We start from the raw sequence: 18,749 nt of genomic DNA, 5'->3' as shown, positions 1-18,749 counted from the left end.
AAGAGAAGGATCTGGCTGGGAGGAGGAAGAGACAGCTCCACCAGGAGATGGACATCAGAGGTCAGCTGGAGAGCCCAGCGCGTGCAGCATCCTGGCAGCTACCAACAGCTGGTCTGTGCCATGGATCGCTGCGGGCACTTCCCAGGCAGAGCTGTCTGAATCTTTCCCCATTTCCTGGGTGCCGTCCCATGCAGCAGCCCAGCAGAGTCTGTGGGCCTTCCAGGGGCCCGGTGGGTCTTCTCAAGGTCTTAAAGTTGCCAGGCTAAAATGGCATTCTTCCAGAAATCCCTTTGCTGGAGACAAAGCATTCTTTTCTTCATGCCTTTCCACTGCACTGTTGACTGTAATACAGATGTGATGTCTGGTGCTCAAGCAGCCATATTGAGCCATGAGGTGAAAACCAAATGCTGAGGATTGTGGGGCAAGATGGAAGGCAGCGTCCCCAATGCCTGGGCTGCCTCGTTCAGGAGCTTTCACGGAAGAAAGAAAGAAACTTCTTTCTGTTTGAGCTACTCTGGTTTTGGGTTTTCTGTCCCTTGCAACTGAACCTAATCCTAATAGATAGCCCTGTTTACTTTGGGAGAGAGAGGACATGGCTGCTGGTTTGGTCCTTTTCTCTCCTACCCGCCTTAGGCACTCAGTTTCACCTTGTGAACTCTTAGAAACTCTCCTCTGTTCACTCAGATCCTCATCTCCCCAAGGTGTCTTCTTGGTCCCAGCCTGCAGCCTTCGACCAGAGCATAGAGCCGTAGCTTTCTTTGGACAGCATCTGCTGCTTTTGTAAAATAATAAAATATGAAACATTTACTGCTAATAAAGTAAACTATCTGTGAACTCCCAGTACACATAAGACTGTTTTTGAGGCATGAAGGAGATAACAGACAGGACAGTGACAGCACGCAGGCTTAGGGAGGGCACGCAGCAGATGGTGGCTGGGTCCATGCTCCACCCTCTCCTCCTCTGCTGACACCATGTCTGGTGTGTTTCCAGTATTTTAAAGTGTCACCCCAGGAACCCCAGAACTCCAACACCTGTCCATGTACCTGGGTGACAGCCTTGACCCAGCCACATTATTACTGCATGATCCTGGGGAAGTCCCTGCTTCTCCCCAATCTCAGAGGAGCTGTGACTCACCCCTATGCTGCCTTCAGGTATCCATGCAAGTGACACCCATCCTGTCCAACCTGCCCCTGCCCCTAGCCCCGCTTTCTCACTCTGCTCTGTTGATCTCCGTAGCATCTGGCCTCATCTGGCTCACTCCACGTGTACATCTCTCCACATCCCCTTCTCCACTCCCCGTGGAAACTCCACCTGGAGTTACCTTGTCCACTACTCTGTCCTCAGAGCCTAGAACAGTGCCTGGCACCTACTAGGCACTCAAAGCCTGTCAAATGAAGGAACAAACAAATCTGTTATGGAGCAATCAAGTATGTTGGCTCCAAGTCACAGCCTGCTTGGCTGGTCTTCATCACACGCACTCTGGTGTGGCTGGAAAATGCAGACTCTGAGTGTGTCACTAATTACAGATAAAATATTTCAACTTCTTGGCAAGCTCCACACTTAGAACACCCTCTTTCTTCATTGGAAAATCCTGGAGGGTTGGGATCATGTTTAATTCACCTTCTAAGTCTATCTAGCCATTATCTCTCTCCATGTCTATACTTCTTCATCTACCCACCTGTCCATTCACCTACCTGCCCACCCACCCACCTGCCCATCCACCCACCCACTCACCCACCCATATGCGCATTCATCCATCCATCCATCCATCCATCCATCCGTCTACCTGTCCACCTGTCCATCAATTCATCCATCCATCCACCCATCTACCTGTCCATCCATCCACCCATCTACCTGTCCATCCATCCGTCCGTCCGTCCATCCATCCATCCATCCATCCAACCACCTACCCACCCATCCATCCACCCATCTACCTGTCCATCCATCCACCCATCTACCTGTCCATCCATCCATCTGTCCATCCATCCATCCATCCATCCATCCATCCATCCATCCATCCTCCTTCTTCCTCCCTTTTCTATTTTTTACCCTAACCTACTCCCAGGCTCTGTTGTTGTCACCTCGTTCTATTACCTCTGAGGAGCTTGGTGCCACAGAGGAGACAACACATCAGACCCCCATTGCTCATTCCTGTGTGACCTTACAGAACTGTTGCACAGGTTAGAGACATGAGGATTGAGCACTGCCCCTGGCACATATTTGGTCTTTGGTTAATGGTAGGAGTTGTCATCTTTTTCCTCTCAGCATCCTTAAACTGGCTGATCACAGCATAGTGGACTAAAGATGGAAACAATGGAAAGAATGAACACAAAATCACAGACGGATTAAGAGCTCAGCTGTGGTCAATGTGTGCGTGCATACTCAGGCACTGTCCCGTTATTCTACTCAATTAACCTTATGATACTTGTGATGTAGGGCAGTGAGCCCCAAATTGGGGCTTACCCCAGGAAGGTTCTTGGACTTGCTCAGGAAAGAATCCAAGAGTGAGCTGATGGGGGAAGAAAACATCTCTATTGAAGTGGCAATGTTACAGTTCCAAGACTGCTCCTGCAGAGTAGGGCTACTCCACAGTCAGCATGCTGAGGGCAGCAGCTCAGGAGCAATTATGCAGTCATATTGATACCCATTTAATTATATGCAAATTAAGGGACAAATTATGCAGAAAATTCTAGAAAAAGAGCAGTAACTTCCGGGTCATGGGTCATTGCCATGGAAAGGGGTGGTAAATGGGTGTTGCCATGGCAATGGTAAAGTGACAAGGCACGCTGGTGGGTATGTCTTATGGAGAGGTGCTTTTGCCTCTTCCTTGTTTTAGCTAGTCCTCAGTCTGGTCCAGTGTTCCAGATCTGCCTCTGGAGTCGAGTCCTGCCTCCTGCCTCACTTCCAGTCCTCCTGTTACAGATGAAGAAACAAGGGCTCAGCAAGGTTCACCCCCACTACCAACTTCCCGGTACACAGTTATTTCTCCTGAAAATGTAAATGACCAAGTCCACAGTCCCCCTGTGAGGAGATTCACGGCACAGCCTCCAGGTGTAGCGTCAGGTCACCCTTCATTGAGGGAGGTCTGGGTTTGCAAATTAACTCAGGTCTGGGACTGGGGGAGGGACTGTGTGCCTCTGTCCGGGGAACAGTGAGGGAGGGGGTCTCAAGTCAGACCCCTGTTTACCAAACCCAAGCCTTTCTGGTTGTAAAAGCCGCAAGTCTTTGTAGGGTCTGATCCATTTTTGCCCTGGGGAACTTGTGATCCATTAGCTCCAACAATCCCTGTTGGTCAGGCTGTTGGGACAGCGACATGGTCCTCTGCCTGGTTTTTTTTTTTTAATTATTATTATTATTATTATTTTTACTATACTTTAAGTTCGAGGGTACATGTACACAATGTGTAGGTTTGTTACATAGGTACACATGTGCCATGTTGGTTTGCTGCACCCATCAACTTGTCATTTACATTAGGTATTTCTCCTAATGCTATCCCTCCCCCAGTCCCCCACCCCATGGCAGGCCCTGGTGTGTGATGTTCCCCACCCTGTGTCCAAGTGTTCTCATTATTCAATTCCCACCTATGAGTGAGAACATGTAGTGTTTGGTTTTCTGTCCTTGTGATAGTTTGCTGACAATGATGGTTTCCAGCTTCATCCATGTCCTTGCAAAGGACATGAACTCATCCTTTTTATGGCTGCATAGTATTCCATGGAATATATGTGCCATATTTTCTTAATCCAGTCTAACATTGATGGGCATTTCTGTCCTTGTGATAGTTTGCTGAGAATGATGGTTTCCAGCTTCATCCATGTCCCTGCAAAGGACATGAACTCATCACTTTTTTTATGGCTGCATAGTATTCCATGGTATATATGTGCCACATTTTCTTAATCCAGTCTAACATTGATGGACATTTGGGGTGGATCCAAGTCTTTGCTATTGTGAATAGTGCCGCAATAAACATACGTGTGCATGTGTCTTTATAGTAGCATGATTTATAATCCTTTGGGTATATACCCAGTAATGGGATGGCTGGGTCAAATGGTATTTCTAGTTCTAGATCCTTGAGGAATCGCCACACTGTCTTCCACAATGGTTGAACTAATTTACACTCCCACCAACGGTGTAAAAGTGTTCCTATTTCTCCACATCCTCTCCAGCATCTGCTGTTTCCTGACTTTTTAATGATCGCCATTCTAACTGGTGTGAGATGGTATCTCATTGTGGTTTTGATTTGCATTTCTCTGATGACCAGTGATGACGAGCATTTTTTCATGTGTTTGTTGGCTGCATAAATGTCTTATTTTGAGAAGTGTCTGTTCATATCCTTTGCCCACTTTTTGATGGAGTTGTTTGTTTTTTTCTTGTAAATTTGCTTAAGTTCTATGTAGATTCTGGATATTAGCCCTTTGTCAGATGGTTAGATTGCAAAAATTTTCTCCCATTCTGTAGGTTGCCTGTTCGCTCTGATGGTAGTTTCTTTTGCTGTGCAGAAGCTCTTTAGTTTAATTAGATACCATTTGTCTATTTTGGCTTTTGTTGCCATTGCTTTTGGTGTTTTAGTTGTGAAGTCCTTGCCAATGCTTATGTCCTGAGTGATATTGCCTAGGTTTTCTTCTAGGGTTTTTATGGTTTTCGGTCTAACATTTAAGACTTCAATCCATCTTGAATTAATTTTTGTATAAGGTGTAAGGAAGGGATCCAGTTTCAGCCTTCTACATATGGCTAGCCAGTTTTCCCAGCACCATTTATTAAATAGGGAATCCTTTCCCCATTTCTTGTTTTTGTCAGGTTTGTCAAAGATCAGATGGTTGTAGATGTGTGGTGCTGTTTCTGAGGCCTCTGTTCTGTTCCATTGGTCTATATCTCTGTTTTGGTACCAGTAACATACTGTTTTGTTTACTGTAGCCTTGTAGTATAGTTTGAAGTCAGGTAGCGTGATGCCTCCAGCTTTATTCTTTTTGCTTAGGATTGTCTTGGCAATGCAGGCTCTTTTTTGGTTCCATATGAACTTTAAAGTAGTTTTTTCCAATACTGTGAAGAAAATCATTTGTAGCTTGATGGGGATGGTATTGAATCTATAAATTACCTAGGGCAGTATGGCCATTTTCACGATATTTATTCTTACTATCCATGAGCATGGAGTTTTCTTCCATTTGTTTGTGTCCTCTTTTATTTCATTGAGCAGTGCTTTGTAGTTCTCCTTGAAGAGGTCCTTCACATCCCTTGTAAGTTGGATTCTTAGATATTTTATTCTTTTTGTAGCAATTGTGAATGGGAATTCACTCATGGTTTGGCTCTCTGTTTGTCTGTTTTTGGTATATAAGAATACTTGTGATTTTTGCACATTGATTTTGTATCCTGAGACTTTGCTGAAGTTGCTTATGAGCTTAAGGAGATTTTGGGCTGAGATGATGGGGTTTTCTTTTCTTTTCTTTTTTTTTTTTTTTGAGACGGAGTCTTGCTCTGTTGCCCGGGCTGGAGTGCAGTGGCTGAATCTCAGCTCACTGCAAGCTCCGCCTCCCAGGTTTATGCCATTCTCCTGCCTCAGCCTCCCGAGTAGCTGGGACTACAGGCGCCCGCCACCTCGCCTGGCTAGTTTTTTGTATTTTTTAGTAGAGACGGGGTTTCACCGTGTTAGCCAGGATGGTCTCGATCTCCTGACCTTGTGATCCGCCCGTCTCGGCCTCCCAAAGTGCTGGGATTACAGGCTTGAGCCACCGCGCCCGGCCGATGATGGGGTTTTCTAAATATACAATCATGTCATCTGCAAACAGGGACGATTTGACTTCCTCTTTTCCTAATTGAATACCCTTTATTTCTTTCTCCTGCCTGATTGCCCTGGCCAGAACTTCCAACACTATGTTGAATAGGAGGGTTGAGAGAGGGCATCCCTATCTTGTGCCAGTTTTCAAAGGGAATGCTTCCAGTTTTTGCCCATTCAGTATGATATTGGCTGTGGGTTTGTCATAAATAGCTCTTACCATTTATTATTTATATTATTATTATTTATATTTCACCAATCCCTGTTGGTCAGGCTGTTGGGACAGCAACCTAGTCCTGTACTGGTTTTTTTTTTTTTTTTTTTTTTTTTTAATTTTTTTAGAGAGAGTTCCACTCTTGTCACCCAGGCTGGAGTGTAATGGCGTGATCTCAGCTCACTGCAACCTCCACCTCCTGGGTTCAAGCAATTATCCTGCCTCAGCCTCCCGTAGTAGCTGGCGCCTGCCACCATGCCCAGTTAGTTTTTTTGTATTTTTAGTTGAGACAGGGCTTTGCCATGTTGGCCAGGCTAGTCTCGAACTCCTGACCTCAGGTGATCCACCCGCCTCGGCCTCCCAAAGTGCTGGGATTAGAGGCGTGAGCCACCGTGCCCGGCCCTGTGTCTGGACAGTGATGCACCCACACCACCCCTGGCAGTCACTGCCACCTCTGGGCTTCTGCCATCTCAGATCTTGGTTTCCACTCCAGGAATCCAGAGGTGGGCCACTGACCGGACACCTTCCCTGGACACTAAGACATTCCGAAGGGTGTTGGGTCCTCCGCAAGGTGGCTCGCTGTGTGGGTGTAGGGCTGGTACTTTGGGCCCTCGGGCATCATGGTAAAGGGCCATCCATGCTCAGTCCACTCCTCTGGCTCTGTCATGCCTTGGCGTCTCTGTCATCTCCAGGTGGGGGAGCCAGCTCTGCGTTGGCCTTCACCTCACCTGCCAGCCGACAAAGCAGCTGTAGAAACAATCAGGGCCGTCCCCTGCTGATGAGGTTGGCACCTTGCGTGCAGGACCCCCTGTTGGTGGAGCAGCATGGATAAATTCAGCTCCATCGAGGCTACATTCTCTCCTCCTTGGCGTGCGTCCTCAGAACCCACTCAATGTCTCCCCCAGATGTCTGATGATATGGAATGACATTCTACACAGATTTTGGTTTGAGATTGCTATTTAATCTTGCCCCTCAAGGCCTCCTGCCAGCTGACTCCAGCTGAAGACTCTGAGGATGGGGGCCACATGAGGGTGATGACAGGGTCCCTGCTCTGGCAGGACCAGCCCCATCAGACAGTAAAGAGAGGCTACTCAGCTGGCAAGGGGACTCGGTGGGGAGTGGGGGTTCAGGGCATTCCAATCAGCCAGAATCCTCCCTAGAGCTGGTGAGGCCATGGCATCAATCGTGATGTAATTTGCCGTTCTGTAGGCTCAAGTTTTGAGTTTCATTTTTGGCTACCTCAGTCTTATGACAGTGAGAATTAGGAAACATTTTTACTGTAGTCATAGAAGTCCTTCGTTTTCTTTTTTCCCTTAGTTTTAACTTTTTTTGTTTTTAAGACAGGTTCTTGCTCTCACTCAGGCTGGAGTGCAGTGGTGTGGTCACAGCTCACTGCAGCCTCAATTTCCTGGACTCAAGCCATCCTACCGCCTCAGCCTCCCAAGTAGCTAGGACTACAGGTGCACACACCATGCCTGGTTGATATATACATAAACTTTTCAGTAGAAAAACGTAAACACGGGGTCTTTACTTAGTAGAGACGGGGGTCTCACTATGTTGCCCAGGCTGGTCTTGAACTCCTGAGCAAAAGTGATCCTCCTGCCTCTGCCTCCCAAAGTGCTGGGATTACAGTCATGAGGTACTGCACCTGGCCCAGAAGTCCTCAGTGTTTGATCTGGGTCTTGAGCCAAGAATTTAGGAATTTAGGAGACGGGCATCTGCATCTCTGATAGTCCAGTGCTGTGAGAACCCATTCAGTCTAATTCCTCATTCCTTTCATTCTTTTCTAAGGCAATGAATTCTCAATGAAGCTTTGTTCTCAATGGGTTCTTCCTTCCAGGTGACTCCAGGTGGCAAATCTGACATTCTGCTTCCCCTACATGCCACAGCTTCCAGATCTGAGCCTTTATGATGTGCTGAATTTTTACTGACTTCAGCCCCAAGCAGTTCAGATCACTAATTTCAGTTTCTCTGAGCTTCCTCCAACATCCACTGCCTGTAACCACTCCTGACACCAGCTTCTATATAAGGCAAGGTTCTTAGTTGCAGGCAACAGAAACCAGCCCCGGTTAACTTATGAAGAAAAGGATGTTCAAAGAATGGATATTGAATAGGATATTCAAAGAATTCCGGGTGACTCATGCATTGCTGAGCAGGCTTGGAGACCTGGGTTTGTGGTATGCAAACAGAATCAGTCCTCTCCGATGCAGTCTGAGGGCAGTGCTCTGAACACCTGTTTGACACTGCAGCCCCTGTGACTGGCACCTTCCAACTAAATACCCAGCACTGGGCCCGGTTGCTCCACGGCTCAGCCAGGGAGATGCTCTGCTTCTTTGCAGCACTAATTATGTTGTTCAGTCTTGAGTTGGTGTGCCTGATTGGTGAGCCTCGCAGACTTTAGCTGTGTCTGAGAAAGGGCGTAGTGGGGATTTTTAGTTTCTAGGCGGGCGGAGGGGGTGGTGGGGGGTGGTCCCTGGGTCCACAGCCTACAAGGTACAGTTAAGGCAGTGTGTGGTCAAAACAATGAAACAAAAGTGGAATGTCTCTTTCATTCTGTACCACATTTCTTCCACCTCTTCCAGCTGAGCACAGGATGAGTCTGCCCTGCCCAGAGAGCTGTCCCTTCTGACTTAGGATCTCTTTGGCTGTACATTTAAGGATGAAGAAGTGTGTAGCTGTTTTACCTATGACTGGATTCCCAGATCCTAACTCAGTTGCAGGCACACCACGGGCACTCAGTTCATGTTATTAGGTGATGGAACATGTCTTGTGAGGACAGAACTAAGGGTAAGACACCTGCCCCAGGTGCAAAGGTTAAAGGGGCACCAAAAATTCTCAGTGATTCAAATAAGTCATCATTTCATGCAATATGTGTATAGTTTTTTGAGGCAGAGTCGTGCTCTGTCACCCACGTTGCAGTGCAGTAGTGTGATCTCAGCTCACTGCAACCTTCGCCTCCTGGGTTCAAGCGATTCTTGTGCCTCAGCTGCCTGAGTAGCTGGGACCACAGGCACGTGCCACCGCACCTGGCTAATTTTTATATTTTTAGGAGAGATGGGGTTTCCGCATGTTGGCCAGGCTGGTCTCAAACTCCTGACTTCAAGTGATCCGCCTGCTTCAGCCTCCCGAAGTGCTGCAATTACAGGCATGAGCCACTGCACCCAGCCTCATGCAGTATTTTAAGAAATCAAAATTAATGCAAACAAGTTCACCACGAGCCGGGCCGGCTGTGGCGGCTCATGCCTGTAATCCCAGCACTTTGGCAGGCCAAGGTGGGCAGATACTTGAGGTCAGGAGTTTGAGACCAGCCTGGCCAACATGGTGAAACCCCGTCTCTACTAAGAACACAAAAATTAGCCAGACATGGTGGCGCATGCCTGTAATCCCAGCTACTTGAGAGGCTGAGGCAGGAGAGGCAGAGGTTGAAGTGAGGGAGGCAGAGGTTGCAGTGAGCTGAGACTGCACCACTGCACTCCAGCCTGGGTGACAGAGCGAGACTCCATCTAAAAAAAAAAAAAAAAAATTATCATGAGCCAAAATATCAAAATTTCACTTCAAGACAGGAGCTGCCTGAACACTTACACAATGCCTCGCTCGCCTCACTCTAATCTTGGCTTTGTCAGATCCTGTCTTGTTTTAAAATGTTGTGCCCTGGGTGGGGGCCTGCCGCAGCCGGGGTCCTGCTGACCCAGCTCTATGTTCACTGTCCTTTCTTCTTCCTTCTGTGGCCTTAGTTTTGAGTCTTCACTCTCTCAACCCAACCATTGAGAAGCTCCTCCGGGGTTCCCTCTCCTCACCCCAGACTATCCCACCATGGACCACCTCACTCTCTGCTGCCCCCTTAGGCTTCTTGATGAAGAGAAGTCAAGCCACTCCCCTGCTCAAAACCTTCCACGGCTTCTGACCCCAGGCGAGGCTCACACTCACCAACAAGGCATGCAAAACCCTCTGTGGCCAGCCCGGCGAGGCTCCTTACTCCCAAGCCTCCCCGCCTGTCACGTGCCCTCCTCCTTCATCTCCAGGCTGTGCCTTTCTCCACATCTACACTTCACTGACTGTCTTCAAAGTCAACCTCAAATTCACTAGAAAACCACCCCTGGAGGAATGTAAAATGGTGCAGCCACTGTGGAAAAGAGCAGGGTGGTTCCCCAGAAACATTCACACAGAATTATGATATGAACCAGCAATCCCACTTCTGGGTAGATACCCCAAAGAACTGAAAACAGGGTCTCGAAGAAATATTGGCACACCCAGGTTCACAGTGGCATGATTCACAAGAGTCAAAAGGTGGAGGCATGGCCGGGTGTGGTGGCTCACACCTGCGATCCCAGCACTTTGGGAGGTTGAGGCAGGCGGATCACCTGAGGTCAGGAGTTGGAGACCCCCTGGCCAACAGGGTGAAACTCTGTCTCCACTAAAATTACAAAAATTAGCCGGGCATGGTGGCAGGCACCTGTAATTCCAGCTACTCGAGAGGCTGAGGCAGGAGAACCGCTTGAACCTGAACAACGGTAGGTTGCAGTGAGCCGAGATCGCGCCACTGCACTCCAGACTGGGAGACACAGTGAGACTCTGTCTCAAAAAAAAAAAAAAAAAAAAAGGAAAAAAAGGAAGCAACCGACGTGTCCACCAAAAGATGAATGGAGAAACACAACGTGGCATATATATGGGTACATATGTGTTAGTCCATTTTTGTATTGCTAGAAAGAAATACGAGAGGCTGGGTAATTTATAAAGACGAGGTTTCATTGGCTCACAGTTCTTCAGGCTGTACCAGCATGGCGCCAGCGTCTGCTCCTGGTGAGGCCTTATGAACGTTATAGTCACGGCGGAAGGCAAAGGCGGAGCAGGCACATCACATGGTGAGAGCAGGAGCACAAGAGAGAGTGGGGGACAGGGGTGCCACCGAATTTTAAATTTTTTTTTCTTTTGAGACGGAGTCTTGCTCTGTCACCCAGTCTCGCTCTGTCACCCAGGCTGGAGTGCAGTGGTGCGATCTCGGCTCACTGCAAGCTCCACCTCCCGGGTTCATACCATTCTCCTGCCTTAGCCTCCTGAGTAGCTGCGATTACAGGCACCTGCCACCACACCCGGCTACTTTCTTGTATTTTTAGTAGAGATGGGGTTTCACCGTGTTAGCCAGCATGGTCTTGATCTGACCTCATGATCTGCCTGCCTTGGCCTCCCAAAGTGCTGAGAGTACAGGCATGAGCCCCTGTGCTCGGCAGGTGCCACAGACTTTTAAACAACCAAATCCTGTGCGAACTCGCTCATCACCAAGGGGATGGTGCTAAACCATTCATGAGGGATCGCCCCCATGACCCAAACACCTCCCACCAGACCCCGCCTCCAACACTGGGGATTACATTTCTTTTTTTTTGAGAGGAAGTCTCACTCTTGTTGCCCAGGCTGGAGTGCAATGGCGAGATCTCAGCTCACTGCAACCTCTGCATCCCAGGTTCAAGCAATTCTCCTTGCCTCAGCCTTCTAAGTAGCTGGGATTACAGGCACCTGCCACCATGCCCAGCTAATATTTGTATTTTTAGTAGAGATGGGATTTCACCATGTTGGCCAGGCTGGTCTCAAACTCCTGACCTCAAGTGGTCCACCTGCCTTGGCCTCCCAAAGTGCTGGGATTAAAGGCATGAGCCACCACGCCCAGCCTATATTTCCACATGATTTTGGAGGGGACAAACATCCAAACTATATCAACATACAATGGAATATTATTTAACCTTCAAAAGGAAGGAAATCCTGGGATATGCTGCAACATGGAAGAAGCTTGAGGACATTCTGCTAAGTGAAAGAAACCATTCACAAAAGGGCCAATGCTGTATGATTCCACTCATATGATACAATTAGAGTAGTCAAAATTATAGAGACAAAAAGTAGAATGGTGGTTGCCAGAGGCTGGGAGGGGGAAATGGGAAGTTAGCGTTTAATGGATACAAAGAGTTTCAGTTTTACAAAATGAAAATAGTTCTGGAGACAATAGGGGTGATGGTCACACAACATTATGAATGTACTTAATGCCACGAACTGTACACTTAAAACGGTTACAATGGTAATTTTTGTTTTTATTTTTATTTTTTGAGAAAGAGTCTTGCTCTGTCACCCAGGCTGGAGTGCAGTGGCGCAATCTTGGCTCACTGTAACCTCTGCCTCCTGGGTTCAAGCGATTCTCCTGCTCAGCCTCCTGAGTAGTTGGGACTACAGGTGCTCACCAACACACCTGGCTAATGTTTGTATTTTTCATAGAGACAGGGTTTCACCATATTGGCTAGGCTGGTCTCAAACTCCTGACCTTGTGATCTGCCCAACTCAGCCTCCCAAAGTGCTGGGATTATAGGCATGAGCCACTGTGCCCGTCTTACAAGGGTAAACAATGGTAAATTTTATGTTATGTGTATTTTAACACAGTAAGTCCAGGCGCAGTGGCTCATGCCTATAATCCCAGCACTTTGGGAGGCCAAGGTGGGAAGATCCCTTGAGTTCAGGAGTTCGAGACCAGTCAGAGCAACATAGCGAAACCCTGTCTCTACCAAAAATACAAAAATTAGCTGGGCATGGTGGCGTGCGCCTGTAATCCCAGCTACTCGGAATGCTGAGACAGGAGAACCACTTGAACCTGGGAGGTGGAGGTTGCAGTGAGCCTAGATCATGCCACTGCACTCCAGCCTGGGCAGTAGAGTGAGACTCTGTCTCAAACAAACAAACAAATATACATATATGATAAAAAATTGGGGAAAGAAAAAAAAAAAAACCCTGCTCCTGCAGCTCTTCTGGCCAGAAGTGAAGTTTCTCTTTTCTGAATGCATTCAAATATTCCACCCAAGATTTTCTTGAATTAGGAAGGCACTGAGTGCCAAAGTCTGTCTTTGAGGTCAGGATCTGCGCCTGTGCCTCCTAAGGCCTGGCTTGGTGCCTGGGGTCTGCAGATGCGGGACGGATGAAGGAACAAGTGGCAGGGGCTCAGCCCATAGTTCTGGTCAAAGCTCTCCAGTGCATAGCGGCCACATGGAGCTCTGCATGGTGCAGTCACCTGCCAGCACCTGGGCACTCAAGTATCCTGACCTGTGCACTCAGAGCCAAGAGACAGCAGGTGCAGGTGAGGCGGATGTAACTGACACCCGGCAGCAGCCCCGTGGGACAGTCTCCTGCCTTCCTGGCATTTGAGGCCTCTGGTGACCTGCAGGCAGCAGAGTGGTGAGAAACCCAGGTTTGAGTCTAGGTGCCAGCTCTGCTGTTTGCTGGCTTTATCTCCTTGTCCACTAAATTGGCAGAGAATCGCCTCAGCTTTACAAGATTGTGTGAAGATCAAATGGGACTATGCATGGGAACTGCTTCCTGTGGCAATTTTTGGGATGGCAGACCCTGCCCAGCGGCCGTCCCTTTTTTTTTTTTTCTTGCTGAACAGAGCCCTGGTCTGCTTACGGAACTAGCTGAAATGCTGCGATTTCAGTGCCGGAGGCTGGACTGCGATTGGTCTCATCAGTCCTGAGCATCTGATTCTCCTGGACCAATGGTGGGTCTGGGTGTGGTCATATAACGGCACCCTGGCTAATGAGACATGAGAGGAAGTCTGTGGGGTGTGCAGGGAGGGTGACAGTGGGGACTCATCCTCATCAGAAGACAGAGACTTCCAGGGAGACACCCCTTCCTCATCTCCCTTCTTCCTGCCCTGAATGCAGATGTGACAGTTGGCAGGTCAGCAGCCGCTGTAGTAATGAGATGACAAGATGATGAAGAGATTAAGGGAAGAACAGGGATCCAGCCCTGCCATCATCAAGGCAAGAGTTACTACCTCCTGACTTCTTGTTATGGAAGAAAGATTAACCCCTATTTTTCTACCGTAAGCCACTATAAATTGGATTTTTCTTTGACCTGCCACCAAACACATTCCGATAGAATTGACTGCCACACAGCCAAGTAAATGTCAGCTTTTACCTGGCTTTTACAACTCTCTGAGTTTCCCACCATCTAGAAGAGGAAAGTAGGGTAGGCGAGGTGGCTCATGCCTATAATCCCAGCATAGTGGGAGGCTGAGGCGGGTGGATCATTTCGGGCCAGGAGTTCGAGACCAGCCTGGGGCCAACATGATGAAACCCTGTCTCTACTAAAAATACAAAAATTAGCCAGGCGTGGTGGCTCACGCTTGTAATCCCAGCTACTCAGGAGGCTGAGGCAGGAGAATCACTTGAACCCAGGAGGCGGAGGTTGTAGTGAGCCGAGATTGCACCACTGTCAGCCTGGGAAACAAAGTGAGACTCTGCCTCAAAAAAAAAAAAAAAAAGCAGAGACACCTGTCCCCATAGACTGTTGTGAGGATCAAAGGAACCAAGGAAGCATGGACTGTGAAATTACTCTGTGGGCTGTGAAGGCTTCGGCTGAGGACGACTAGTGTGGCCTCTCTCCCGGAGACCAGGGCTCCCTCGAGTGAGGAAGAAATAAACTGTAGCGAGGGAGAAGGCGGCAAGAGCCATGCCCCGGAGCAGAGTCTCGGGCCCAGCTGCTGGGCAGACCTCACTGCTCCCTCACCCTGTTTCTGGGGCAGGGGACATGGTTTGAGGGCAGCATGATGGTTAGTTAAGTGCTCCAACTCTGGAGCCCAGCTGTCTCTGCTTCTCCTTAAGCAAGGCCACAGACCGTGTATCCCCTCCTCGGACCCCCACAGCTGCCCACGTGCCCTCATCCCCTCATCAGAGCACTCATCCCCACCCTAGGTTGCCATTGCCTGTCTGCCTTGTGCTCCCTGAGACAGGGACCGAGGGTGTCCTCTTCACCCTCACACCTGGCACAGTGAACTTGACCTTGAGGCTGGCTAGACTGCGGCAGGGAAGTGAGTATGGCCAGGGCAGGAGGCAGGACAGGCAGGACCATGTCCTGGGAGAAGGGTGGGCGGGCTGGGGAGACGAGGGTGAAGGGATGAGGGGTCAGATGGTGGCACTTTTGAGTGTGTGAGAGAGGAAGGGCTGGGTGCTCCGGGTTCTGGCAGGATGGCAACACCCCCTCTCGTCTCCTGAAGAATCAGGCAGTGAATTGGGAGCCGATTCGGGCAACTGGAGTAGTGACAGCGGGACCATGAGCCTGTGGGATGGTACCTGCTAGGTACCAAGTCCCGTGTTCATGCTGGGGATGCGGCTGTGCCCTGGACAACGATCCTGTCCGTGGAAACTCACAGCCTAGAGACGGAAGAGGACAACGGAGTGGATAGAGAAATGCACCCCTCACACGGAGGTTCAAAAGCGGTAGGTGCCAAAGGACACTCACTGCAGACCTACTGTGCGTCAGCACTAGTGAGCCAAGATCTCTGTTCCCTGGGAGCTCAGCTGCAGGGAACAACACTGTGTGTGCACATTTGCACCCCCTTCTCTGTGGGTCTGTGGCAAGTGGCCAGTGTGTGTGTCTGTGTGTGCACAGCTGTCTGTGGGTGTGGCTGGGAGCTTTTGCACCTGTGAGTATGTCTGTGTTTTGCTGGCAGTATTGTGTATTGTGTGTGTGTGTGTATGTGTGTGTATGAAGGGAAGAGGCAGCTGCAGCAGAAGCTGAGGTCTGAGGTCCTGGGGGGCTTCTCCCACACACCTGCCCCTTGGCCATGGGGTGGGGTGGGGTGTCCTGAACGCCCTGATGCTTTGTGGGAAGAAGGCTGGGCCCAGGGGGAATGTTTGGTTTCCTGGGCGAAGGCGGAGCTGGCCGTCTTCCCGTGACAGATGTAGGAATGTTTCTGCTATTCGAGGCGGAAGCAGGGGTGTGGGGGCCGTCAGAGGCCTGCCCCAGCTCTGCTCTAGGCCACCTGTCCATGGCCTGGGAAGCAGCTGGGCACTGCTAGGGAGAAGCTTCCAGACCCAGGGCTGACCCTACTCTCCAAGCCCCATCTCCCCAGGGGTCTAAGGTCAGGCCCAATTCGCTTCCATCCCAGCCTCCCCGGACAGGAGAGGAGAATGGAGTCCAGGGTTCGGCCCAGAGGAGGACTCCCATGAGGAGGGGGGACTCCCATGAGGAGGGGGAACTCCCATGAGGGGGAACTCATGAGGAGAGGGGACTCATGAGGAGGGGGAACTCATGAGGAGGGGGAACTCACATGAGGAGGGGGAACTCACATGAGGAGGGGGAACTCATGAGGAGGGGGGACTCCATGAGGAGGGGGGACACACATGAGGAGGGGGGACTCCCATGAGGAGGGAAACACACATGAGGAGGGGGACTCCCATGAGGAGGGGAACACACATGAGGAGGGGGACTCCCATGAGGAGGGGGACACATGAGGAGGGGGGACTCCCATAAGGAGAGGGACTCCCATGAGGAGGGGGACTCCATGAGGAGAGGGGACTCCATGAGGAGGGGGACACATGAGGAGGGGGACACATGAGGAGGGGGACTCCCATGAGGAGGGGGGACACACATGAGGAGGGGGGACTCCATGAGGAGGGGAACACATGAGGAGGGGGACTCCCATAAGGAGGGGGACTCCCATGAGGAGGGGGGACTCCATGAGGAGGGGGACACATGAGGAGGGGGACTCCCATAAGGAGGGGGACTCCCATGAGGAGGGGGGACTCCATGAGGAGGGGGACACATGAGGAGGGGGACTCCCATGAGGAGGGGCTTTGAGGAAATGGGGACAGTGGATGTCTCCCTGGCAGCTGAGGGGGGGGCAGCATCAGAGGGGAAGCATCCCTAGAGGTCCCCCCACCAGTCGGCCCAACTGCAGACAGCCTCGGGGTACACCCATTTTCTTTTCTGAGTCCTGGTATAATAGAGCTTCAGAGGAGTCAGCAATGGCAAATTCCCCAAATGGGGAAACTGAGGCAGGAGTGGGGTGCCGACTTGCCCAGGTCGCCCCACCCCCAGAGGTCCTGACCCCAGGCCCTGACCTCTCCCAGCGCACCTGCCGCTCACTCCATGGAGATTACAGCCTGGGTAGGGTACAGGTAACACGACCACCAAAATCAGCGGTGACCTGGCCTCCATCCTCTGGAGGCCAGCTCTCCAGAACCCCCAGCCCCTCCCTGGGTTTCAAATCCTGCCTTGCCCCTTCCAGGCTTCCATCTGTGAAGCTGAGTGACTCTTCCCACTCTGTCTACACAGCCTTCCCAGGGGTTGCATGTAAAGAATCAAGCAAAGGTCAGGCGTAATGGCTCACGCCTTCAGTCCCACTTTGGGAGGCCAAGGCTGGTGGATCGCTTGAGGCCAGGAGTCTGAGACAAGCCTGGGCAACATGGAGAAACCCCATCTCTGTAAAAAAAAAACAAAAAAACAAAAAAACAAAAAAAAGGGCAGGCGTGGTGGTACATTCCTGTAATTCTAGCTACTTGGGAGGCAGAGGCAGGAGGATCATTTGAGACCAGGTGATTGAGGCTGCAGGTGAGCTCTGATTGTGCCACTGCACTTCAGCCTGGGCGGCAGAGTGAGACCCTATCTCAAAAAAAAAAAAAAAAAGTATAGGTCGGGTGGGGTGGCTAACGCCTGTAATCCCAGCACTTTGGGAGACTGAGGAGTTGGAGACCAGCCTGATCAACATGGAGAAACCCTGTCTCTACTAAAAATACAATATTAACTGGGTGTGGTGGCTCATGCCTGTAATCCCAGCTATTTGGGAGGCTGAGGCAGGAGAATCACTTGAATTTGAGGGGTGGAGGTTGTGGTGAGCCAAGATTATGCCATTGTACTCCAGCCTGGGCAACAAGAGTGAAGCTCTGTCTCAAAAAAAAAAAAAAAAAAAAAAAAAAGTGAGGCCCGGGTATTTGAAGACTTTGTATCTAGGCCAGGGAGGTGTTGGGGCCAGGTGGTTATTGGTGACTGTTGGCTGCAGTCTGAACAACCCACATCCCCCACAAAGCCACTGGGAGGCTGTGGGTAGTGAGTGGGGGGTGTCCCAAGAGTGTAGTGTTCTGGTATTGTTTGTGAGGGCGTCACTTTCCCCCACTGCGTCTTAGTGGCTTCCTCCCCTCCCTGCTGGAACCTGGGTCCAGCAGGGAGGGGAAGAGCCCACGGCCTTGGTGACTTGGTGCTGACATGCCTTGCTTTCCAGGCAGGCACAGGCAGACACCCTGGATCCCCAACCCTGTCCCTGGTTGTCCCTCAGGCCCCAGGTGGACCCAAAGTCATTTTCTTAGGTTTCGCTTTGAGACATCTCTTCTCCCTCTCCCTTTTACAGTCTCTCCCCCACCCTGAAGATCAGAGAGGAGGGATGTGCCTGTGAGTCACCCTCTGACTCCCTGGAGGGCACAGCCAGGATCTGGGTGGGGGTGTGTGTGCGCTTGGCCAGTATGCATGTGCATGTGTGTGTGCACACTCGGCACGTGTGCATAGGCGAGTGTTCATGCATGTATGCTTATGTGCATCTGTGCATGTGTTGTGGGGGGGCTGAGCTGGGGGAGGGGAGAAGACATGCCTTGGCTTTCTTACCTTTAAAATGCATGAGCTCCGGCCCGGCGTGGTGGCTCACACCTGTAATCCCAACGCTTTCGGAGGCCGAGGTGGGCGGATGACCTGAGGTCAGGAGTTCCAGATCAGCCTGGCCAAAGTGGTGAAATCCCGTCTCTACTAAAAATAGAAAAAAAATAGCTGGGTGCCTGTAATCCCAGCTACTTGGGAGGCTGAGCAGCATCAGACCATTCTTTGAGGTCTTCTCTAGCTCCAGGATCCAGAGAAAAGGCTTGGGAGGGCTGGGTGCGGTGGCTCATGCCTGTAATCCCAGCACTTTGGGAGGCCGAGGTGGGTGGATCACTTGAGGTCAGGAGTTCGAGACCAGCCTGAGCAGCATGG

The 18,749-nt window shown here is 50.4% G+C and overlaps 1 long non-coding RNA gene across 1 annotated transcript; it reads left to right on the top strand.

The window, feature by feature from the left end:
* Positions 1–1,761: 1,761 nt before the first annotated feature.
* Positions 1,762–14,051, top strand: LOC139358958 (uncharacterized). The gene is made up of 3 exons (XR_011614453.1): positions 1,762–2,971; positions 13,399–13,506; positions 13,673–14,051. It is a non-coding gene; the product is annotated as an uncharacterized lncRNA (long non-coding RNA).
* Positions 14,052–18,749: the final 4,698 nt, after the last annotated feature.

This window comes from Macaca nemestrina, chromosome 15, assembly GCF_043159975.1.
Source record: "Macaca nemestrina isolate mMacNem1 chromosome 15, mMacNem.hap1, whole genome shotgun sequence".
Taxonomy (NCBI): Eukaryota; Metazoa; Chordata; class Mammalia; order Primates; family Cercopithecidae; genus Macaca; species Macaca nemestrina.
This window is presented reverse-complemented; position numbering and strand designations above follow the sequence as displayed.